This window comes from Hemicordylus capensis, chromosome 3 (genome assembly GCF_027244095.1).
Source record: "Hemicordylus capensis ecotype Gifberg chromosome 3, rHemCap1.1.pri, whole genome shotgun sequence".
In the NCBI taxonomy this organism is placed as follows: domain Eukaryota; kingdom Metazoa; phylum Chordata; class Lepidosauria; order Squamata; family Cordylidae; genus Hemicordylus; species Hemicordylus capensis.
The window spans coordinates 21,720,134-21,744,857 of record NC_069659.1 but is presented as its reverse complement, the minus strand read 5'-3'; the positions used below and the strand labels follow the sequence as shown (position 1 = coordinate 21,744,857).

Genomic DNA, 24,724 nt, shown 5'->3' with positions numbered 1-24,724 from the left:
CATTTCTAACATTTGTGCAATATGCACTTTTAACCTCAAGCAATCCTTTGCAAATATTAAGAAATCATTTTGCCTTTCCTTTGATCTAGATTAAGACACACATTTCTGCCCTTTAGAGACAAACACCCATGAAAAGCATACTTTGGCTTTCTGGCTTCTGCACTGACATGTTTCTTCTTCTGCAAGTGTTTGGATAGCTAGTTCATCCTTTACTGCATCAATTTCCTTGGGTGGCGAAAGAGCCAGTGGAGTTTATGCATCTTTAAAGCAATCATTTTTTTCATAAATGCACAGGATAAGTACCTGAATAAATGTACAAAGGAGCAACTCTAGAGCAACTAGTCTGGGGGAGCAAGAGGCTGGCAAAAATGTTATTAGAGGAATGAGGATTTTGCTATATATTATATACTCACAGTGTGAAGGTAATTAATGTTGTTAGTTTGTTTACCTTATTAATGAAGCTTGCTTGACATTTTCAAACTTATTCAGAAAATGGGCCAGATTCTTCTCAGAAGACAGTTCACATGATAAAAAACGAAGGCATCCTAAGGCGGTTCACACGATCAAAACGAAGTAGGACAAGCATCCTACCCAGCTTTGGGAGCTGTGAACATTTCTGGTTTTCAATCGTGCATGAGCAAACAACTAGGCAGGAGGAGGGGGAGTGATTGTGGGTGAAAGAGGAGCTGCATAGCATGGCACCCTCCTACCCACCTCTCATACCCAGCATAATAACAAGGTAGGAAGAAAACCCATCCTACTCAGCAACTCTCTCATACATGATTACTCTTTGCCTGCCTCCTACCTAGTTGTTTGCTCACACATGATCGAAAATCAGGAGTGTGTGCATAGCTCCTGAAATCAGATAGGACATGTGTGTACTGTCTTTTTGGATTAGGCCATACCTTCCAGTCTGCTTTCCAAGCTAGTTGTCTCTTCTTGTCCAAACATGTGGCAGGAAAGACTGGGATAGAGAGCGAGGTCAGTATCAGGCCAGATGAAATCTGCAGGGGAGATTACCCTGCCACCCCCATCCCGCACACATGGTCTCACCCAGCCCATTTCCTGGCCAGGAAGGAAGTGAAGAGATTAGCCTTTCTCCTGAGAGGCTGGAGGAGTCTCCTACCTACAGGGGCGGATTAAGCTTTTTGCCGCCCATAGGCAATAAGGCTTTTGCCACCCTTTTACCTTAAACAAAAAAGGTTTTCCTTTTTTCATAAGGTAAAAAGGGAGACTTTCTCCTCGCCCACTCCATCCTTGCTGCAGCTGCTGCTGCCCACAAAGAGGGATGGCAAAATTTGCTGCTCCTCCAATTTTGCCGCCGTAGGCAAATGCCTACTCTGCCTCTCCGTTAATCCACCACTGCCTACCTACCTGGCTGCACTGGCTTCTGCTGCTTGTTCTGGGGTAGAGGGGTGGGGTAGAGGAGGCTTCTTTAAACACTGAGGACTTTAAAAATAATTAATTCAAGCTATAGGACCATAATATACTATGACTGTATTGTCTGACACTTCGCTGTGAAGTTCCAGTCTGTGGTTGGTTGAGCAAAAGAGAGAGTGGAAAATATTTTTGGAGTGGAAAGTATTTGGGGGCGGGGGGAGCATGTGCTACCCCTTGCTATCTCTTGGAGGCATGCCTGAATGTTCAGGTAGCAGCAAGCAAGTTCAGCACCTTCACACCTTAACTACCAGCACAGGGAAAATCAAACTGCTTCTTCGAATCTCTCTAAGCAACTTCTCCACTAGATGAAACTTGTTTCTACCTCTTCTAGGGTGGAGCCATTATTACAGTGATCTGCTGGTGGCTGGAATTATAAGAACTGACATTCTAGGTAGGACTGCAGAACCTCTCTGCATGCTCCGACTAGGCTTTAAGTTTTGTGTAATATTCTCCATCTTCATATTATAATTATAATTCTAAATTGGAGTGGTCCAGTGCCTACTAGTTTGGCGGTGAAACAGGGACACCCGAAAATAATATTGCAGTTTCTGCAATCTGCGTACTGAAGGAATTCTTGTCCCCCCAGATACGCAGATATATACTAGTCTGTAAGCTGAAAGAAAAGGAACATTTGGAAACCTCCAAAAGAGTCTGACCAGGACCTATTCTCATGATTTCCAAGATCTGCGGAATGTTAAGGGTGGGACTTCGAAGGTGGCAGGAAAGAAGTGTAGAAATACCAAGTACAAATATTGCAGGTTGTGTGTTCGGAAAATCACCATTCCTGGTACAGAAGTCACATATCGAGGAAAAACATGGGAGCTGACATCCACACGAGCACTGCACTGGTGGAGCAATGGCTGGCATTCAGACTAATTCTGCACCATTGTGCAAGAAGGAACATAGGAAGCTGCCATATACTGTACCAAATCAGACCATTGGTCCATCTAGCTCAGTATTGTCTACACAGACTGGCAGCAGCTTCTCTAAGGTTGCAGGCAGGAATCTCTCTCCGCCCTGTCTTGGAGAAGCCAGGGAGGGAGCTTGGAACCTAGATGCTCTTCCCAGAGCGGCTCCATCCCCTAAGGGGAATTTCTTGCAGTGCTCACATGTAGTCTCCTATTCAGATGCAACCAGGGTGGACCCTGCTTAGTTAAGGGGACAAGTCATACTTGTTACCACTCTCCTCTCTGGGGCAAGTTTAGAGTCTCCTCTGAAGCCCACTATGCTTCCTGAAAATATATCACTGAGGGTCATACAGCCATCAGGGACATATTTTCAGGAGGAACAGTGGGCTTCAGCATGAAGGGAAGAGTGTTGAGAATGGCCACTCTCCCCTTGCACAATGGCACAGCATGAGTTTAGACGTTGCACCAGTGCAGTGTTAGTGTGGATGTCAGCTGGGAACACTGGATAGTGAAACAAATAATAAACAGTGTGATACACACACACACACACACACACACACACACACACACACACAGTATTTTCACGCATATAACCCCAAACACAAGTATTCCCCCTTGTGGGGGGTAGGGACCTGCATATCTTGCACCTGTGTAAAACCTGTGGAGTGTGTGCCAAGGAACTGCATCATCTGCCCTCCCAAAAGAACTCACTGCCACTCCAAAGGTCAGGGGTTATTTCGAGGAAATCTAGGGGAGATGGGGAGCTCTCCATACACCACCTACTCCTCCTTGCTTTTGCCACTGGGACTTCCTCTGTCTTGAATGTAATATATTGGATGTAAGTGGTAGTGCACGGAGGGGGGAATCCCACTTACCCCGCATCCCCTTTAACCAGATGCAAAAAACTTTATACCCCACATATGCACATAAATACGGGGGGGGGTGAGAGAGAGAGAGATGAGTTTGTAGTAGTGAATACTAGTTGGTCAAATCGTTTGTTAAACAGATCATTGGCTAATAGTTGCAGAGGTCACTAGATGTTTCTTAATGACTGAGAAATCATAATGACTAGGGGAAGCAATTCAGCAAGTCTTGCAAGATGTCCACCTGATGGGAAAGTATGAGGTGACTCCTCTTCCACCCCCAGGCAGGGTTATCTGTGTAGTCAATTTAAATACTACATTAAAGTAATATTTAAATTACATGATTATCAGCAGCACAAGGACATGCCAGGAGTGGGAGTAGGACATGCATGCTCACATCCCTTATCAGATGGTAGGCAGGGCCAGTCAGATGTATTGTCCAAACCAGCCCTTTATCTACAGCATGAATGCTCGTCATATAGTGTTTTAAAAACATGTTCTTTACAAGAGTGAAACTAATGCATACAGGTTTACATTCATTGAAAACAAAACCCATTTCCCCACAAATGTATCTAACATGCTTTCTTCCTTCACTCTGTTGTAAAATGTTAGCTTAACTAACAATGCTACAATCCAGACCCATATTTGCACATGCTTCATTTATGTGCTTTATGAGCGATTCTGCAGTAGTGTTCAAGAGATTCACAACTTCAGCCCGTTTCTGCTGTTTTGGGGCTACTACTTTCAAAATCCTCAATCGGAGTAGCCATAGTCATGGATTATTTATTTATTTATTTATTTGATTTGATTTGATTTGATTTGTATACCACCCTTCCAAAATGGCTCAGGGTGGTTTACAATTAAAACACACCACTAAAACAGTAAAGAGCTAAAACAAATTAAAAAACAATATAACAATTAACTATTTAAAAACATTTTAAAACATCAATTAAACAATTACAGTGATTAAAAACCCCGAAATCGGGTTTTGAATTTTAAAATAAACCAGAAATTAAACCCCCCACAATTTAGGAAGCTGAGAAAGCTTGGGTGAAAAGAAGGGTTTTCAGGTGTTTTTTGAAAATTGCCAGAGATGAGGAGGATCACATCCCAGCAGGGAGCGCATTCCACAATCTCGGGGCAGCGACCGAGAAGGCCCGTCTCTGTGTCGCCACCAAACAAGTTGGCAGTAACTGGAGACAGACCTCCTCAGATGACCTCAATGGGCGGTGGAGCTCATAACAAAGAAGACGCTCTCTTAGGTACCCAGGGCCTAAGCTGTTTAGGGCTTTGTAAGTTATAACTAGCACTTTGTATTTTGTCCAGAAACCTATTGGCAGCCAATGTAACTCCATCAGTAAAGGAGTAACATGGTCTCTCCGAGATGACCCAGAGACCAACCTGTCTGCCACGTTCTGAACCAACTGAAGTTTCCGGACTATGTACAAAGGCAGCCCCACGTACAGCACATTACAAAAGTCAAGCCTGGAGGTTACCAGCAGATGTACCATAGTTTTGAGGTCATTGATCTTGAGAAACGGGCGCAACTGGCATATCAACCGGAGCTGATAGAAAGCACCCCTGGCCACCGCCTCAACCTGAGAAACCAGGAAGAGGTGTGAATCCAGAAGTTTTCCCAGACTGCAAACCTGTCCTTTTGGGGAAGTGTGACCCCATCTAGAACAGACAGATCAAAATTGTCTCTAGAGTTCTGACCCTGCACAATAAGTACCTCCATCTTATCTGGATTCAGCTTCAGTTTATTCTCCCTCATCCAGCCCATTATTGCTTCCAGACAGGCATTTAGGGAGGATATGCCAGCTCCTGAAGAAGTTGACATGGAGAAGTAGATCTGGGTGTCATCAGCATACTGGTAACACCCAGCTCTCTCCCAGCAGTTTCATGTAGATGTTAAAAAGCATTGGAGAAAGTACAGAGCCCTGAGGGACACCATAGGAAAGTTCAGATTTTGAAGAACAACAGTTCCCAAGGGACACCATCTGGAATCTATCCAAGAGGTAGGAGCGGAACCACTGTAAAACAGTGCCTCCCACCCCCAACTCCCTCAGATGTTCCAGAAGGATACTATGGTCAATAGTATCGAAAGCCGCCGAGAGATCCAAAAGGACCAACAGAGTCACACTTCCTCTGTCAATTCCCAATTGGAGATCATCCATCAAGCCGACCAAGGCAGTCTCCACCCCATAGCCTGCCTATAGCCATTATGAGAGTTGTAGGCCAACATCTGCAAGAGGGCCAAAGTTGGACAGCCCTGTTCTAATCCAACCCTCTGGGCAGGTTCAGCCATCATACTGAGCCATCATTTATTTTTTACTAACCCTAACTGTGATTAGCACCTATGTCTGAACTGGTACCAGTCAACAAACCATGGTTTACCATGTTTACCTGAATCCAAGACTAGGTTTCTCCCCACAAGTTATTTAATGTTAGAAATTTGGGGCTTGTCTTAAATTCAGATTCCTCTTCTTTACGGGTAAATACAAATAACCTGTATTTAACCTGAATCTTTTCCGGGGGGTTGTCTTAAATTCAGAATCGTCTTCTATTCAGGTAAATATGGCATTTCAGGCAGTCAAACACAATCTGAACTCAAGGAGCCGGGTCTCACGATCAGTGAGACCCAGTTTGGGAAGTTCAGCGGGGAGAGCGGGTGCGCAGGGCATACCGGGGAGACCCCCGAGCCGGGAGTCTACTCATGAGTAACTGCGGCGTGGAGCCACGCCGCAGCTACTCACAATTTTAAAAACCCGCAAACCTGGTTTAAGGGACGGGCTACCTGAGCGGGTTACCCACTCAAGAACCACTGGGCTCGCAGCCAAGCCTGGTGGTTCTCACGATTGTAGAAAATCGGGCTAGCACAGGCTAGCCTGATTTTCTACAATCGTGCGAATAGCCCCATGGTCTGTAGTTGGTTTATTTTATTTTTTGAACCATGGTCTCATATGATGTCTGAGCCTGCAATTGTGATTTAATCCTGGCTTGTTTAAGTAGCTATGCCTTGCAGGGCTCCCATACACCAAGAGGCAAACCTAGTTCATTGGAGGAAGGAGAAGGGGCAGGACTCAAAACAAACCATGATATGGTCTAAGAAACCAAGATTTGGTGATCATCTGTAGCACCAATTCAGATTTGTCAAATAAACCTTAGTTACAATAGGCCATTGTGGCTGGGGATGTCGGAAGCTGTAATCCAGCAACATGTGAGGACCAGTGGGGACCCTGTGGAGTTCCCCTTAACAGGGACTCCCAGATGTCGTTGACGACAACTCCCATAATCCCCTGCCACAATGGCCTATTTTAATGAAGGTTTATTCACAAATCTGAATTGATGCCACAAATGATCATCAAAACTTGGTTTGTTTCAAAATATCGTTTTATTTTATTTTATTTTATTTATTATTTTATTTTATTTTATTACACTCATATACCACCCCATCCAAATGGTTCTGGGTGGTGCTTTGTTTCATGCTTTCATAGGTCATGCTTTGTTTTGAAACTCACCCCTTCTCCTTCTCTCCCATGAGCTAAGTCTGCCTTTCTATATATAAGAGCCCTGCAGTGGTGGAGATACAGAAACAAATAAAAATAAAATCACAACGGCAGGCTCAGATATCATATGAGACCCTGGTTAGTGTTAGAGAGCTTGGAGGGGTGCTTCCTTTATCTACCCCAGCTGCAGTGGAAGTGCACAGGTCAGGAGAACACTGCTAGTTAATATTGTCTCAGACATGGAATTAAAGTTCTAAACAAAATAGCTTGTTTAGGAACTCCATTAGGGAGACAGATTAAGGCCTACAAGCCTTGCTGTGAGCGATGTACAGGAAGAGAAGAGGGCGAAGAAGGAAGTCTGTCTTTCCTGGTGAGAGAATGAAACCAGAGACTAGCAGTCTAACCAAGGGGAAGTAGAGTCGAGTGTGGTCAGAGAGGGGATTCCCTTGTTCACTATCTCTACCCCCAGAGCGCCTAGTGGTCAATAGGGTTGCTGATGCTAAGAGTCAGGAGCTGCATCTCCAACGGTTAGAACAAATAAACCAACTTCAAACCTTGAGTTCAGATTGTGGTTTAACTGCTTGAAATATACCATGGCTTGTTGGCTGGTGTAGGTTCAGACATAGGCCACCTTCAGATGTTGTTTGGAACCACAGGTTCAATGAGCCCGTGGTTCTCTTGCCCGTCCCCTGATGCTCTCCCAAATAAACAAGAGCTGCAGTCTCAGAGCCTGCAAGGGGGTGGGAACTGGCTGTGTATGGGCTTTCCGAGACCCATTAAGAAAAGCTGCGCCAGCCGATGGAACGTAAGCCAAGGGAGGAGCTTCCTCCCTTAACTCCAGTTTGAGTGAGTTGCCCAAACCAGATGACACACTCCAGTCTCTGAACCCTCAGTTAGGTAAGGTAACCCTTCTTGCAACTGAGGGTCAAATCGGAAGCTGGGGGTGGGAATCGGAGCTTCAGGTGGGTCCCGGAACTGGGGCTCCGACTGTTCGGATGTTACAGGCGGGCGGCCTAGAAACTAATCACAGTTTCTATGTCAAAAGCCAAAGTCCATTGCAGCTGGGAGATGCTGGGAGTTGTAGATAACAACATCTGGGAATCCCTGTTACAGGGAAACTGGTGGGGACCCAAGATAGAAAACCAGTACCTTAAATTCTCTTTGTGATATGAAGGCAGGGGTTCTCAATCTTGGGTCCCCAGATGTAGTTCGACTACAACCTCCAGCATCCCTATCCAGAATGGCTGAGGCCATTGTGGCTGGGGATCAACATCTGGAAACCCAAGGCTGGAAAACCCTGTCTTTTTTTTTTTTTTTTAATTACATTTATATTCCGCTCTTCCTCCAAGGAGCCCAGAGTGGTGTACTATATACTTAAGTTTCTCCTCACAACAACCCTGTGAAATAGTTTAGGCTGAGAGAAATGTGACTGGCCCAGAGTCACCCAGGTAGTATCATGGCTGAATGGGGATTTGAACTCAGGTCTCCTCAATCCTAGTCCAGCACTCTAACCACACCACCACGCTGGCTCTCTGCTCCCTGCTACAGCTAATTGACTATTTAACTTTGATTCTCCCCGTCTGTTATCAGATCCACTTTGCCCAAGAATATAGACAGTTTTTCTCCTCTGCACGGCAGAAAACCCAAGATCATTTCAGTATCTTTGTACATAGACAAGACAGCAAACAAAAGCTCCAGAGTTTCAGTTTTGCAATGGATTGCAACTGGAATAAAGTATGCCTCATTTGCATACATTTACCTTTTTTTTTTCCCCCGGAGTGGCAAATTTGCATTATGTGTGTGTAGGGAGCATAGCAGGTCTGGCTGTAACTACATAGAGCAACTCTCTTCCCAGGGAATTAATTAATGTTTGACCTGAGCTTCAAAAGAAATGGAGCAGTAGTTCCTAGTACTTTTGATCACCCTTTGAGATTGCTGAATGCTGTTATTACATTCCTGTTGAACCAGAGTATAATTCATACTGATGCTTGAAGAGCAACACAAGTAGACTGGACTCTATTTGAGGTTCCAAGTTTCTAAGGCAGATAAGCACAACATGTGCTTGGCATGGGCACTGCATCCTTTGTGTTGTGAAAGAGCCATGAGAAGTCTGAGTATATTGTAAAAGAGAATGAGATGGGGAAATGCACACACGGGCAGCACTCTTATTTGATGGGTGGTGTGTTTTATCTTTGATGGTAGTATAAATACTCCTTTTAAGCTCATGGAAGCTCTACTGGTGGGAAATGGGTCCAAGTCAAATGCCAGATCAAGTGTGCAGAGGAAGCACATGAACAGCTGGTCTTGTGGTAGCAAGCATGACTTCTCCCCTTAGTTAAGCAGGGTCTGCCCTGGTTGCATATGAATGGGAGACTTGATATGTGAGCACTGTAAGATATTCCCCTTAGGGGATGGAGCTGCTCTGGAAAGAGCAGAAGGCTTCAAGTTCCCTCCCTGGCCTCTCCCTAGGGCTGAGAGAGGTTCCTGCCTGCAACCTTGGAGAAGCCGCTGCCAGTCTGGGTAGACAATACTGAGCTAGACAGACCAATGGTCTGGCAGCTTCCTATGTCCTTATGTGTGGGGACGAATGCTCATTGTGGTTTCTGACAAGGTCTACATCCCTAGAGATGGAGAATAGGTGATAGCATCGCTGTACTTTCCGCTTTCAGTGTGCTATAATGCTATTATTGTACTGACCATTGGGCCTGCTGTGGCCAGATTTTCAATGTTGTTTTAAAAGTGTTTAAAAACACAAGGACTCTTATAAAATTTTATCAGTGTTGTCATAGGAATGAAATGAAAATTGGCAGGAATGTTCTCCATAGATTACTCCATGGAGAGTACAACAATGTGTTCATTTTTACCCTATGACTCTAACAGTTTGCTCTGTGCAAAAATAACTGCAATTTTACCCAAAATGTTTGGGGCTATGGATAAAGAAGGGGTGATCACAGAGAAAGCCTTAAATGCAACAATGCTGTTGCCTGTTTCCCATCTCTAGTTGGGTAGGCATTGCCAAAAACCACTATGAGCATTGGTCCCCTGAAATGATACTGATAGCCAGAATTGGTAGGCCTCACTCATTAGGGTTGCCAACATTGCCAGCATCCCATGAGCCTGGCTCATCCCATGTTGCCAACATCCCATGAGCCTGGCTCATTAGGGTTGCCAACCCCTGCTAACTGGGCAAAGAGGCACCTCTTACCATGGTGATTCTCTTTATTTAGCAGGGGGAGAGTAACTGGCATTGATGTATATATAATTGAATTATATGCTATTGAATAAATGAATAAACGAGGGACTAATGGTGTCCCTATAGGGACCAACATTTCATCCCTGAAATGAGGGACATCCTACATCATTCGGGACAGTTGGCAACCCTATGGCTCGTGGAGTAAGGGTCTTGATCTAGAATCTGTTTATGACCCCAGATTTTGGCGGGAAATCCTCTCAGTGGGGGACAAGGTGGACAGTGCAGGGCATGAGACAGAACGGGAACATCCTACAACCCAAACCCCAGCTGGCCTACCCCATGTTGCCAGGACCTCATGCATCATAAGAACCAGGGGGACCAGAGCCAACACAACCGGGGGGAAGGGTTGCGGTTGCCATATTCTGAAAATCATTTTTGAGCAGAATAGTGATTGCACGTTTTGCTCCATAGCTCCGCTTCTGCAAGGGCTAGAGCTTAGCTTGAAGAAGAAGAAGAAGAAGAAGAAGAAGAAGAAGAAGAAGAAGAAGAAGAAGAAGAAGAAGAAGAAGAAATCCGGACAAATCTGGGTGGGCTAAGCAATCGGGTGAGATGCTTAAAATCTGGGTGAAACCTGGAATTTCGGGGGGCATGGCAACTCTAGCGGGAAACCCAATTATTTTCTTCAAACAAACAGGAGAAGGGAGAGATGTCCAGGGGCTGCTATGTCTTTAGGGGAGAAGTCCCAGTCTCTGTGTGTGTTTGTTTTCTGCCAGGGCTTGTTTTGGTGGCTGTGTGGCTTTCAGTTTCAGTTTCTCTTTTGCCTGGAGAGAGACAGTGGGAGGAGTCAGCTAGGGCTGAGGCGAGCCATATCTGGTGAGAGGGGCCAAATTCCTGTTCAATATGGTTGCCTCAGTTTGAAGTCTACTCTTTACGTAAGAGGCAGCGGCCAGGGAACTTAGCAACTAGGAATTACGGGCAGGTATCATAGGAGTTCTGTATGGAGGTTAGTGGGGAAGTGTGCAAGAGAGCTTGAAAGGAGCCCCTCTTGATCATACGGAAGCCAGAGGGAAGAGAAGGTAAGTAGTATTCCCTCTTTTATATTTTCGGAAAATACAGTTTAAATTGTTGAATAGCTGACAACTTCAGCTAAGACCTAACTTTCAATTTCCAAATACCAATTTCCAAATAGGGCAGGGGGCGCTTCCCAGTACATTGAACTGAATGTTGCATGTATGATTATCTGCTTGATGGGCAGAAGTTATGGGTGTGTGCTCAATGCAAGGAGCTCCTGGCTCTCAGGGAACATGTTTGTTCCCTTGAAGCCAAGGTGACTGATATGGAGAATCTCAGAGAGTCAGAGAGGTATGTGGACAAGACCTTCAAGGTGTGATAGAGGCATCAACACTCACTTAGAAGGGACCCTTTCCGTGGATGATGAGCCCAAATCCTCTTGCACAGGGGATACTCCTCAGGGCATGGGGGGTTGATCATTAGGCGTATAGAGAGATGGATCTGTGTCTGTTATCCGCATGTAGACTGCACAGTGACTTTCCTGCCTGGTGCAAAGTTTGCAGATGTCACAAGGCGTCTGGATAGGCTGTTAGGCAATGCTGGGGAGGAGTCAGCATTCATGGTGCACATCAGCACCAATGATGTTGGGAAATATAGTCAGGAGGTCCTGGAAGCAGGCTGCTAAGTAGCATATTGAAGTATAGGACTCCCAAGCTAGCATTTTCAGAAATGCTATTTCTTCCACATGCAGGGTCAGCGAGGCAGGCAGAACTGAAGAGTCTGAATGCCCGGTTGAGATTGTGGTGCTGGGAGGAGGGGTTTAGATTTGTTAGGCACTGGGATGCATTTTAGAACAAGATGAACCTGTACAAAAAGGATAGGCTCAACTTGAACCAAGATGGAAACAGACTGCTGGCACTTAAAATTAAAAAAGACATAGCAACTTTTAAAATTATGTCTGGGGGGTAGCTAACAGGTGCTTGGCAGTATCCGGTTTGGCAAATGCCATCCCTTAAGGTGTGAGGGTATAAGTGCTTCAGATAAACCAGAAGGAGACAGAATAGAACCAGGTAAAGAGCACACAGAAGGATGTACTAGCTGGTCAAAGAGATCAAATGGCCATAAGGAAGATAGCACACACTAGGTAAAAGATTCCGCATACAGGTGCTTATATGCCAATGCCAGAAGCCTCCAAGCCAAGATGGACAAGCTGGAGTGCTTGGTTGCAGAGGAGTAGCTATAAGTGAGCGAAAGGGTTCAAAGAACATGGCCCCTCAGCTCCTGAGGGCCCTCCAGCTCCAACCCTGCCTATTTTCTTCATTGTCTCCCTGAGTCGGGGGGGGGGCAGCAGAGAGAGGGATGAACACGGGCCTCCTCTCCCCTAGCTACGCCCCTGCTTGGTTGCTAATGAAAACATAGATATATAGTGGTTATAACAGAAACATGGTGGAGCAGAGAGAACTAGTGGGACACTGTTATTCCAGGATATAACCAGGGGCAGAGCCAGCACTGAGTGGACGGGTTCAAAGAACCCAGCTTCAACCTATGGAAGGGCCACAGGGAAGCCGGGGGGGGCGGGGGGACGGACGTTCTGCTTCAGTGGCAGGTTGCAGAGCCATGTGATGCAGGAGCATGGACAGGTGGACCCAGCTTGCATCCTTCATGTGGTGGCGGTGAGAAGTTAGCAGTTAGCTAACTCACTTTACTCAGTTAGCAGTTACCCTGCTTGGGGACAGGGAAGCAATCTCTCTATATAATTCTCCTGGGTGTGCCTTGGAATTTGCGTCCCAGCGCCCAGCTGATTGGCTTGGCGGCGGACGCGCCTGATTGGCTGAGGCGCACCCAGGAGGACTGGTTGCCGTGGCGGCGGCCCGGCCGTGGAGGCCAGAGGCGGCAGGCCTGGCCTGGCCTGGCCTGGCCGTGGAGGCAAGGCCCAGGAGGGGGGAAAGAAAGTGGGGCGGCAGGAGTGGCGGTGGGGAAGAGAGGCGGCTGGGCCTGGAAGCAGAGACTGGGGCAGAAGAGCGGGGGAGAGGTAACCGCCGGCCCCAAAGAGCGCACAGATGATCTGTGCGGGGTCAGCTAATTTTATTTTATTCCATTCCATTCCATTCCATTTATTTATTTTCTGTGTAAACCGCTTTGACAATTTTTGTTGAAAAGCAGTATATATAAATATTAGTAGCAGTCAAAAGAGGGCAATGCAAGGAGACCAGCGACCCCAACAATGAAACTGGAGGGGGGGGGGGGGGTGTCAAGCAGTATTCCTAGTGGTAGGCTTGAGCAAGTCGGGTGATAGTCTTTGACTCTTATAAGAGCTTCCAGGTCACACTTGCTAAGTGGTCTGGCCAGCTAGGAGACTGCTTGGGTTTTATTCAGTGCTTGCCTTGTTCTTCCCCTTTCTCAACTCCACAGGAGCTGGATCTAATAGGAAGAGGAACCTGGGACTATAAACTTACTTGCCTCCTGCCCTCTCTTTCTCTCCTGATGAGTTCCAGGGCTCTTCCTATATCAAGGAATCTGCCGTACCACTTTTCAAGATTAAGAATATGTATACAGGAGTAGTTAGTTGAACTCTCCTGCCCCCAGCAATTAAAAAAATGATGTGCTGGCGGGTTGTGGGGCAAAGAAGGGATGTGCACGGAACCATGGAGGCGTGGTCCGGCACTGGGGGGAGTGTCGCTTTAAGGGCGGGGGGGTAGTACTTACCCCTCCGCCACATACGTATGCAGCGCGCGCGCCGCAGCAGGCACATGCGTGGCACCAGCTTCTACTTTGCAGCCAACGATGGGGGCAAGGGTGGCAGGGAGGAACCCTACCGCCCCAAAAATGTTACCTTAAAGTCGAGTGCCGGAGGGGGAAGAGTGGTGGAAGGGGTAAGTACTACCCCTCCGCCCTTAAAGCGACACTCCGCCCCGCCCCCCCGCCGGACCAGCTGAATTCCAGACCGGACTGGAGGCCTTCTGCATGGCTCTGGACCGGTCCGGGCACACCACTAGGGCAAAGGTACTCTTACTCCTGGACTTCAAGGCTGAAGTCCAGGGCCTCCACAGCCCCGGGGGGGGGGGGAATCTTCATTAGTCTGTCCTGGGTGGTGTGGTTGCCTGGCGGAGCATGATGATTCTTAATTTGCAGGGGAGGGGCCCCTCCAAAGACCTTTAGGTCCAGGCTCCAAAATTACCTAGGTTCATCATCGTGCTCATCAAAGAATGGATAAACCTCCTATTTTGACTGACTGCCTAGGACAACAAAAGAAGGTGTGTGTGTTGGGGGGATTGTCCACCACCTGGAAGGCTATCTATCATATATGTCTGGGGGTTGGGTTTGGCTTGGCTAAACGGGCCTGAGTGAAGACAGTCCCTATAATGCCAACAAGGAGGAAGGAAGGAACAAGAAAGGCACCCACCTTCATGTAGAGATAACGTTCTGCATGGCCACAATTTTAAAAGCTGGATTAGGAGTCATTTAGGGTCATCTAGAGTTCAGTCAATACCCTTTCCATATAAGATGTAGACATTTTAGTCTTACAAAGGAGAGCATTCAAAGGCAAGTGAATGACAGTTGGAGGGGGCTGTCTGAACTTCTCCTGCACATCAAAGGGCTTAATTATTTGCAGCTACACAGGAGAAAGCTTTAGGTGTCATTGTGGACAGTTCTCTGGAATGGTATTGCCAGTGTTCAGTGACAATCAAAAGAAACAAACAAGAAGCACCTAGAGTGATGGGCAGCACAGGATAAGAGCATTTCTATAAATATAACTGTTGTATGCATCGGTTGTTTGACTGGCTTTGAATTCTGCATTCATAGACCCTTTGAAAGTATACGGCAGGAGAGAAACAAATGAAGTCTCTCTGCTTTGACACCTGACACATTAAAAGATCTCGTGCCCCAAGGACAGAGGGAGTAGAAAGCACAACCATCTGAGCAACAACTGTCATTTCATACCCACTGACAGAAGGCATCTCAAGCAGAAGGGCACATGGCTCCTCCCTGCCTTGGTTTCTGGGAAGCCATTGAAATTGTATTTTGAAACAGTGGCTTGGTCCACACAATCATTTGAATCTAGGTTTAATGTGCATTATCAGCGTTAGCGTGATTGTGTGAACCCATGCTAAAGCAGGAATCTCAGATTCATCTTGGGCCATAAACTGCCTTGGGTTCACACCACCACACTAATGTGGATAACCCACATTAAATCAAGATTCAAATGATTGTGTGAACTAGGCCTTTATAAGCTGCTGTTGGCACCAAGGGGAGCTTTTTCCCTGGGATAATTAGCAGCCAGCTCCTATCCTACAGACTGAGACCATAACAGGGTTAAAGCCTCCTTATTTCCCCACATCCCCACTGGTACTATAATGGGCAGTAGTGATATAGGAAGATGCTCAAAGGCATATTCTCATACTGTGCGGAAGGAAGCAATGGTAAACCCTTGCTGTATTCTACCAAAAGAAAACCACAGGGCTCTGTGGGTGCCGGGAGTTGAAATCAACTTGATGGCACACTTTACTTTATTTCCCCACTAGGGGTAATCCACAACATTTTGCTGCCAGATGCAAAGGATAATATGATACCCCCTGTGGAGTAGATGCTTCTAGTTAAGCCATTAAAGCAGTGTTTCCCAACCAGCATGCTGTGGGACATTGACAGGTATGTGGTGCTGATTCACATGAGTCAGTTCCAAAAGCAGGGAGCGAAAAGTTGCAATTTTTTGAGCTGACTCACTTCTTTATGCACTGAGAGGGACGTGTCCTCCACACATATATGCCCCCCACATGGGGGAATTTAAAGTGTGTCCCTTAAAGGTCCTAAAAGGTCCTAAAAGGCAGAAGCTATCCACCACTTCAATGTCTTCATTATCAATTCTGAGGCTGGTTGTTGTACCCGTTGTCATTAGTTTAATCTTCTCTATGTTATATTGTGTTTTATGTTTTGTACACCACCTAGAGATGTATGTATCAGGCAGAATAAAAATATGGTGGATAGATAAATAAAAGGGGCATAGAGGATGTGCACCCCTGTTTCTCCATAGACACCTTCTCACATCTGAATGTGGGTGCTTACCATGCTGTTGAGGCAGCAACAGCATCATTCAAACCCGCTCAGACTATGCCACCAAGCCAGGCAGTGGTAGCAGGGAAAGAAGCAGTGTGCCGCAGAGGAGTGAAGAAGAGAAAAATAACTATTTTCCCCAGTAGGGTGAGGAAGGGCAGCAGCAGTGGAGATTGGGGGTGGCACTCGTGCTGGAGGGGGGCCTGGCACTTCCACCTGTGGTTCTTCCCGTATCTGTGCCTGAGCAACCACTTCACCCTGCCTCATGGAAGGGCCGCCCTGTTCCCCACTATGGTCAAAGTCTGCTTCCCCTGAGCTAACAGCTATTTAAGGGAATGTCTTCTTCACTATGAGCCCCATTGCCCATTTTGATCATCCAGAGAGGTCTATCCACAGTTGTCATCAGCTCATCTGGTGGCTATTTGGGGAGGGGCCTTCTTGTTGCCACCCCAAGACTTTGGAATTCACTCCCTGCTGAAATAAGAGCCTCTTCATCTCTGACAGCTTTTTAAAAGTCTTTTATTCACCCAAGCTTTTTAAGTAAAATTGTGGTTTTTAATTGTTTTAATGTTTTGAAGTTTGTTTTAATTTGTTTTATGTTGTTGTAAACTGCCCAGAGACATAAATGTGAGCTGGTATACATATACATATACATATACATATACATATACATATACATATACATATACATATACATATACATACATATTTCCCTTAGTCGTACCTGTCGATAATCCCATGCGTGGCAGCTCTTGCGAGAGTTTGCGACCAGCTGCTGTATAGTGACGGGCATGGGCAGGCGGGAAGAAAATGTTGGCCACCACTGGGACAGGAGCCGGGGGGGGGGAAGGCAGCGGGTGGCCAGCCAGCCAACCAGCTGGCTGTAGGCGGGAAGAAAACAACAGCGGTGGCAGTGGGCGGGGGGGGGGAAGCAACAGCAGCAGCAGTGTGTGTGTGGATGGGGAAAATGGTGGTGGCAGTGAGGGAACAGCATGGGCAGGGGGAAAGCGGCAGTGAACTAGAGGCGCAGATGTTCTGCGCCCGACCCAGGTAGTAGTATTAAGGGAAACTAAGCCTATGAGGGTGAATGATGCTTTAAATGTCCCATGCCGTTTGGCCCCTTAGACTACTATCAGGTAATCTGAAAGGTCTCCCTGTGGTAATGACAGGGCTGATGACAGCCACCAGTGACAGCCACCAATCTTTGCTGGCTGATTCATCCATTGCTTTATGCTACAGTCCCTGAGTAATGAAATTGCCTGTGCGAACCAGCCCGGACTCAATGTTTCACAAACCCATGCCCAGAATGGCAGACATCATGAGAAGCTTCTAGCCTTGGAGAGACCGGGTTGCATTTTCTCACAGAAAGAGAATGCATCTTCTTCAATGAAAATGGGCCTACCTTTCCGAAGTCTCACACTCCTCCCCCACACTTCCCTAAAACCTGGCCAAACAGGATGAACTGGATTCCTTCCCAAGATACACCCCGACTTTTTTTTAAGAGTGGAATTGCTGGCTGCTGATAATTGAGAGCTCAGTCTTGCCCTCTCTCACTTAATTACTTATATATTCATTTATTTAATTGTCTGGTTTATATCCCGCTATAACTCATGGGCTCAGACTGACTTGTAGCATTTTTTCTAAACATGAACTATCTTGTCTCCAAGGGGCTCACAATCTAAATTAGACCTCGGAGTTAAGATTCAAAGCACAGAACAACCATCCCTCAATGATATCTCAGGACTAGCCCCTGAGTTGCAAAAGGGTGGCTCATCAGAAAGTCAGCAGTGAACGTCTACTATAAGATTCTGTGCTTGCCTTGCCAGTCTGTCTACTTGCTTCTGCATCTGCCAATGTGGGCACTAGCAGGGACAGTCTTTCCATGAGTCAAGGTGAGCTGGTCGCCCAAAGCTGCAGATTATTGGGGTGCCAGCAGGGTGGCAAGATGCTTCCTGCCATCCTCGACCACCCCCTGCCATAGGGGCAGCTCTTGGTTTTTCTACTCTGTCTGACTGCCTCTTTGCTACCACCACCTGCCTTGGCATGGGCTGTCCATGCCTCCTTCACTACCTCTAGTTCCTCCCTTGTGTGCTCTTGGGCTGATGATGGATTCTGCTTCCTCCTCCTTTTCATAATCAGCCCAGTGTGTATGAGGGAGGTGCATGAGAGAGGAGGTGGAGGAGGGCACATGCAGTACATAGAGGCAAGTGCCACCACAGCAAAGGAGGAGGAGGAGGAGGAGGAGGAGGAGGAAGGTGAGGGAGTTTAGGAGGATGTGTATCTACCACTGTCTTTTTTTTTAAGGGAAAGGAGAGGGAGAAGGTGTTGGGAATTCTCTCTGGTAAGAGATACCCTTCTATTGCAGCAGAGTGCACAGAGGCACAACACAGCGGAGTCTGCCTAGGTATGCGTGTATGCTGAGAGTAAAAGAAACTTGGAGCCAGTTTTATTTATTTATTTATTTTTATTTTTACATTTCTATACTGCCTTTCGTTAAAAGAAAACCCCAATGCGGTTTACAAAAATTAAAACATACAATAAAAGCAGTAAAAACATCAAGCAATAAAAACATCAAGCTAAAAACATATAAACAAGCATAAAAACATGACAACAGATAAAAACACAGAGAAGCCGCAGTAAAAACGATCATGTAAAAGCCTGGGTAAAAAGCCAAGTCTTTAAAAGCTTTCTAAAAGCCATGATGGAGTCTGAGGAACGAATGGCCACCGGGAGAGCATTCCAGAGTCTAGGGGCAGCAACAGAGATGGCCATGTCCTGAGTGCATGAAAGCCGGGCCTCCCTCATTGTCGGCACCCGGAGCAGGGCCCCCTCAGATGTCCTTGTCAAGCGGGCAGCAACCCTTGGGAGCAGGCGGTCCCTCAAATACCCCGGGCCCAAACCGTTAAGGGCTTTAAAGGTCAAAACCAGCACCTTGAATTGGACCCGGAAACGAACCAGCAGCCAGTGCAGCTCTTTCAAAATGGGGGTGATATGTTCCCAACGGGCAGATCCAGATAACACCCTCACTGCCGCGTTTTGCATTAGCTGCAGTTTCCGGATATTCTTCAAGGGCAGCCCCACGTAGAGTGCGTTACAGTAATCCAACCGCGACGTGACTAAGGCGTGGGTAACTGTGGCCAGATCTGCCTTCTTGAGAAAGGGACGCAGCTGGCGCACCAGCTGAAGCCGTGCAAAGGCACCCCTGGCCACCGCCTCCACCTGAGCTTCCAAAAGCAGAGCCGGGTCCAGTAGTACCCCCAAGCTGCATACTTGCTCCTTCAAGTGGAGTGCAACCCCATCCAGAACCGGTAAAATCTCCTCATCCCGATTGGCTCTCCTACTGACCAACAGTACCTCCGTCTTATCCGGATTCAATTTCAGTTTGTTAGCCCACATCCACCCCATCACGGCCTCCAGCCCCTGATTCAGGGCATCCACCGCCTCCCTAGGATCAGATGACAAGGAGAGATAGAGCTGAGTGTCATCCGCATATTGCTGACAACTCAATCCAAATCCCCGGATGACCTCTCCCAGCGGCTTCATGTAGATGTTAAACAGCATGGGGGACAAGACTGATCCCTGCGGGACCCCACGGGCCAACGGCCACGGGGCCGAGCAGTAGTCCCCCAGCACCACCTTCTGGACCCTCCCCTCAAGAAAGGACCGGAACCACTGCAACGCAGTGCCTCCGATTCCCATACTCGAGAGGCGGCCCAGGAGGATACCATGGTCGATGGTATCAAACGCCACCGAGAGGTCCAGCAGAACCAACAGGGACGCACTCCCCCTGTCTAGTTCCCGGCGTAGGTCATCCACTAGAGCGACCAAGGCAGTCTCAGTCCCATACCCGGGGCGGAAGCCAGATTGAAAAGGGTCCAGATAATCCGTATAATCCAAGACCCTCTGCAGCTGGGACGCCACCACACGCTCCATCACCTTGCCCAAGAAGGGAAGGTTAGACACAGGTCTATAATTGTCCAGGTTGGAGGGATCAAGGGAGGGCTTTTTTAATAGAGGTCTTACCACCGCCTCCTTAAGGCACGATGGCATCTTGCCTTCCCTTAACGAAGCATTAACAATCACCTCCAGCCATCTGCCTGTCCCCTCCCTGGCAGCTTTTATTAGCCATGAAGGGCAAGGGTCAAGAGCGCACGAAGTCGCCCGCACACTGCCCAGGATCTTGTCCACATCCTCAGGCCGCACCAACTGAAAAGAATCCAAAACAACGGGACCAGATGGTACCAGAGGCACGTCTGCCGGAACTGCCAAAACACTGGAGTCCAGGTCAGCACGGATGCAAGCGACTTTATCTGCAAAGCTAAACTTACCTGCAGTTCATAGTTTCAAATTAATATAAGGAGAACTCCATTCATTGGAGTTTTCCATTCAATATAAGGAGAACTCCATTTGTGAACTCCATTCTAGATAGTAAAGTGGAGAGATAGGATCTCTAATCTTTCTAGCTAGCTGGATGCAGAGGGATGGATTTTGCATCTCTGCACACATGGTGCAGAGAGAGAGGAATGTGGGTGTTGCAAGGGAGAAGGAAAGGGAAGGAGGAAGAGAGCAGGCAGGAAGGAAGGAAGTCCCTGAGAGTAGTAATCTACATTTCAAAGGGATAGTGTCAGAGCAGTAGAGAAGAGATGACCAATGTCTTGACTCCTCTAGCCCTCTGACTCACTAGTCTGTCCCCCTCTGTCATTGACATGATACAGCGCAGAGTCCTTCACTTCCAACAGAAGGGTGCACACAAGAAGGCGCAGCATTTTGCTCCTACCCTAGGTGCACAGTAGTCTTGAGCTGGGCATTAGAGATGCCGTCTAAAAACTGAAGGGGAGAAAGGGTAATAGAATGTGTTTCAGTAACCTGCAAACTTGCATTTGGGAAAGAGCTCCCTAAATGCGTCTTTCCCCTAGCCAATATAGAGGAGACCAGCACTGGCTTCCCCCAGTTCAAGGAGACCAGTGCCTTTGTGATACCAGCAGGCATAAATCCAATCTCCACACTCATCTTGTGTCTATTTGCACATCAAGCAACCAATACTTCTTACACTAAGGGACAAATACTGCATGTTTCATGGGCAAGTCACTACCATTGCCACAAGGATGGGCTATAGCTGACCAGGCTAGGTGGCAGGTGAGGTAAGGGTAGTGGACGAAGGTGAGGGTCATAAGGGATAGAGAGGGGGCCCATGGCCCAAGGGAAAGAAAAGGGGACAAGGCCAGCTGGGTAAGGACACTGCTTTGGCACTTGTCTGCCAAGTTACGACCCACCTTTAGAACCACATTTTCAGAGGCCTGGTTTACATAATCACGTGAATCTAGGTACTGTGAGTTACCGACATTAGTGTGATTGTGTGAACCCACGCCAAGATAGTATGTGGCCTGAGATGAAAATTAGATTACTGCCTTTGCATGGGTTCACACAATCACACTAATGTTAGTAACCCACATTAAACCTAGATTCAAACAACTGTGTGAACCAGGCCATAGACCGTCCCACCATTTATCCACTAGTAGCTCCATAATTCAGTTGCCTGCCATTGGAACTGAATGCAGAATCTGAAGATCTGTTTTCATGTGTGTGAATGCTGTATTTCACACTAGCAGGTGAGGCCCATCATTGACCAGGCAGAGTCAGTTTTGCGTAGATTAAATTTATAGGAAAGTTTAATTATTTTTTATTAATATACTTGCGAAAGGGAAGTAAAAGAACAGTTTTAAATTTGTACGATCTCAACTTCAAACATTATTTGTTCTACTGAATAATTGCCATACATAATAAACTTGATTCATAGTAAATTTTATCTGAGCAAGAGCTTCTGTCTCTCTTGGGTATGATGTGGTTTTTGAATTATTGATCTGAGTACTGAGTTTTAGAAATCTGATGAGAACAATAACAGTTAAAATATTATCATTATTCTGAGCACTAGTTTTAAAAAATACCAAATAAACTTATAAACCTTCCACCCAGCATGTTCTGGTATAAAAAGTAGTGCATTCAGCTAATTTCAGTAGCAGGACAGCTCAAGCAAAAATTTGGTAACTGTCGATAATTGAGAGGTATGACTTTATTCTTCACAACAAACAAATTCTCCAAAGTTTGTAATATATTATATAAGAGAAACAAAGCTGAATGCAAGGCTTGAGTGTGTGTACGCTAAAGCATACCATATATAGGTATGCCAAAGTTTTATATATGCCAAAGCTTTCATATATATGTATGCCAAAACCACACACACACACTTTTGCTTGTAACAGAACAGCAGCCTTCACAAGTGGCATGTTGATGGAAAGAGCAGATGGTGACAGATGGTTAGAACAAGACTTAGAAAACAGAATAATGTGGAAGATGACAACTTGTGAAATGTGACCCAGCTTGCACCAGAGAAGAGTCAGTTTGGCAGCACTTTGCATAGTGACTAGTCGTGAGAAACAAGAAATAAGAAGCAAACCACCTCCTTTTGAGTGCAAAGATGGCATCCAAGGGATTAATGCACAAGATTGCTTCACACACATTGATTTACTAGGGGTGCAAACTTGAGCTGTTTTAAGTAAATTGATCAAACTAAAACAATTGCCACAAGCATGGTGGTTGTGCACACCAGGGCAAAATTCAGAACTCCTTCCCCCCGCCGTAGAAAGCATATAGCCTTCTGAGTGCACACACTCCAAATATTAGGCTGTCTCGGCTTCTCCCTGCTGTGAATTTTGACGTTCCTAACTTCTTTTTATGGTTGTTTTTTAAAATGTCGCTATCATGCTTGATGTCATATATGCAGGTTGACCATGACTTTGCCTCTGTGGAAGTGGAACATGAAAGCAAGAAAGTCAAGACTTGCTGGTCCTTTGGGGCGGAGGGGAGGGCTTGGTTACTATGCTGAGCCAAACTTTGTGGAAACCCTGACTGTAAACTTTATCTGATGTTTATGCATTGTGTTAATGAACCCAGTCCTCAGCAGAGTGGGGGGGGGGGGGGAGTCGGTGTTACTGCAGGGCCAGCAGACAATAAAGAGCAACCTTGAAAAATAATTGTAATGAACTTTTTTGCCTCCGTTCCAGGCTGCTTTCAGTTACCAACATCCTGGTTCCTGGTTGCATTTTGCAACCCTGCCTCGAAAAACACTGCAGAAGCAAACAGCAGAAGATAATCTGTCCCTCCCAACACAGGACACACATTTCAAACACAGTCAAAAATGGACAATAAAGAATCACTGACCCAGAATCCACTGTCAGCCACAGTACCTGCATTGCGGTAACATCATTAGCACAATTTGCTCTCTCACATACAATTATGACTCCTTACAGGGGCGGAGCCACCACTGAGCGAACAGGAATGATGGGCAGGATAGGAGGAGGGTGAGAAGCAGAGGAGAGTGGGAAGCAGAGGAGCCAGCCCACTGAAGATTCCCCCATTGGCTGATGGGCAGGATAGGAGGAGCCATTGATCACCACCATTAGACTTGAGACGCCCATCCAAATATATCATGGGTGGCCAACCTGAGAATCTTCATCATTTGATAGACTACAGTTCCCATCATCCCCAGCCATGATATATTGCAGCCGGAGATGATGAGAACTGTAGTCCAACAACAGCTGGAAAGTCTCAGATTGGCCACCCCTGTCACATAGTATACTACTAGACCCCAGATTTTGCTCACACCATGATATTCAGCTCTTGTTTGGGATGTAATATTCTTTAGTAATGTAATAATTTCCCACATTTTCCATTTTCTTTGACCAGATTTACGAGTGACTGACACATCTCAATTGACCAGCCACCAGGAGACCCAAGATTTAATTATCCAGAGCTTTGGTCTGGATACATACATCTTTGACACATCAAGCCGAGCTGCCTTTCTGACCTGATTTCTGAGGCATCACACTCTTTTGCTGTTCATGGTGTTCTTATCACTATTTTTGGCAACATCCTTCTGCAAAAATGCTCCCATAAGGAATAGTCTTCTGGGAAGTTTATACTTCTCTGCTCCATTTACAGACATGGTGAACTTCACCTATAGATGTTCCATGACACTCTCTACTAGTTAATTCCTTCTGATTTCTCTCAAATCGTTTCTGCAATCTCTTCCATGCACAGCCCATCTCATACCAGGGCCTGATGCACAGAGCTGTGTTTTGACAGCAGTGATGAAACCCTTGATGTACCACTTCTTTTGTTTATATGACCAAGCAAATTTGCAGCACTTACTAGCATAATAATAACTACTGTGGTCTCTCTTGAGGATTGCCACCTGGCTGGTTTTAGCCCAGCTTGAGTCCTGACCTATTTCTACTGCTTCCCAGAGGGTTTTATTTTTAGCTCAGGTTCAGTGCAAGGCAATCAAGGCTTCAACATTTCCAAATATACAGATATATGTATATGCTGCAAGTTTAGTCAATTAAATTGTTTGGATAACCAATTAAAACCTTGTTGCTTGCTAAAAGGGATGTCTCTAATTAACCAGGCAGCAGATTTTAAAACAAATCCACTTTTTAAAGTTTTAATTATATTTATCTTTTGAGTTGTATTTCTCAATTAATTATCAATTAGTTGTATTTATCAAAAGATTGGCACAATAAACATGAAAGAAAGAAAAAACATGATTAGATGTATAGCAACATACAGAATGAGTTGAGGACAGGGCTGTAGCTGGAAGAGCATCTGCTTTGCATGCAGAAGGTTAGGAACATAGGAAGTTGCCATATACTGAGTGAGACTATTGGTCCATCTAGCTCAGTATTGTCTACAGAC

At 46.2% G+C, this 24,724-nt stretch overlaps 1 long non-coding RNA gene across 2 annotated transcripts; it reads left to right on the top strand.

Annotated features, from left to right (window-relative positions):
* The first annotated feature begins 12,864 nt into the window (after positions 1 to 12,864).
* On the top strand, positions 12,865 to 24,404 carry LOC128351100 (uncharacterized). 2 transcript variants are annotated; one of them, XR_008319584.1, is made up of 3 exons: positions 12,865 to 12,998; positions 23,035 to 23,227; positions 23,717 to 24,404. It is a non-coding gene; the product is annotated as an uncharacterized LOC128351100 (long non-coding RNA). The 2 variants fall into 2 exon arrangements; XR_008319585.1 differs by having other exon boundaries at positions 12,899 to 12,956.
* Positions 24,405 to 24,724: the final 320 nt, after the last annotated feature.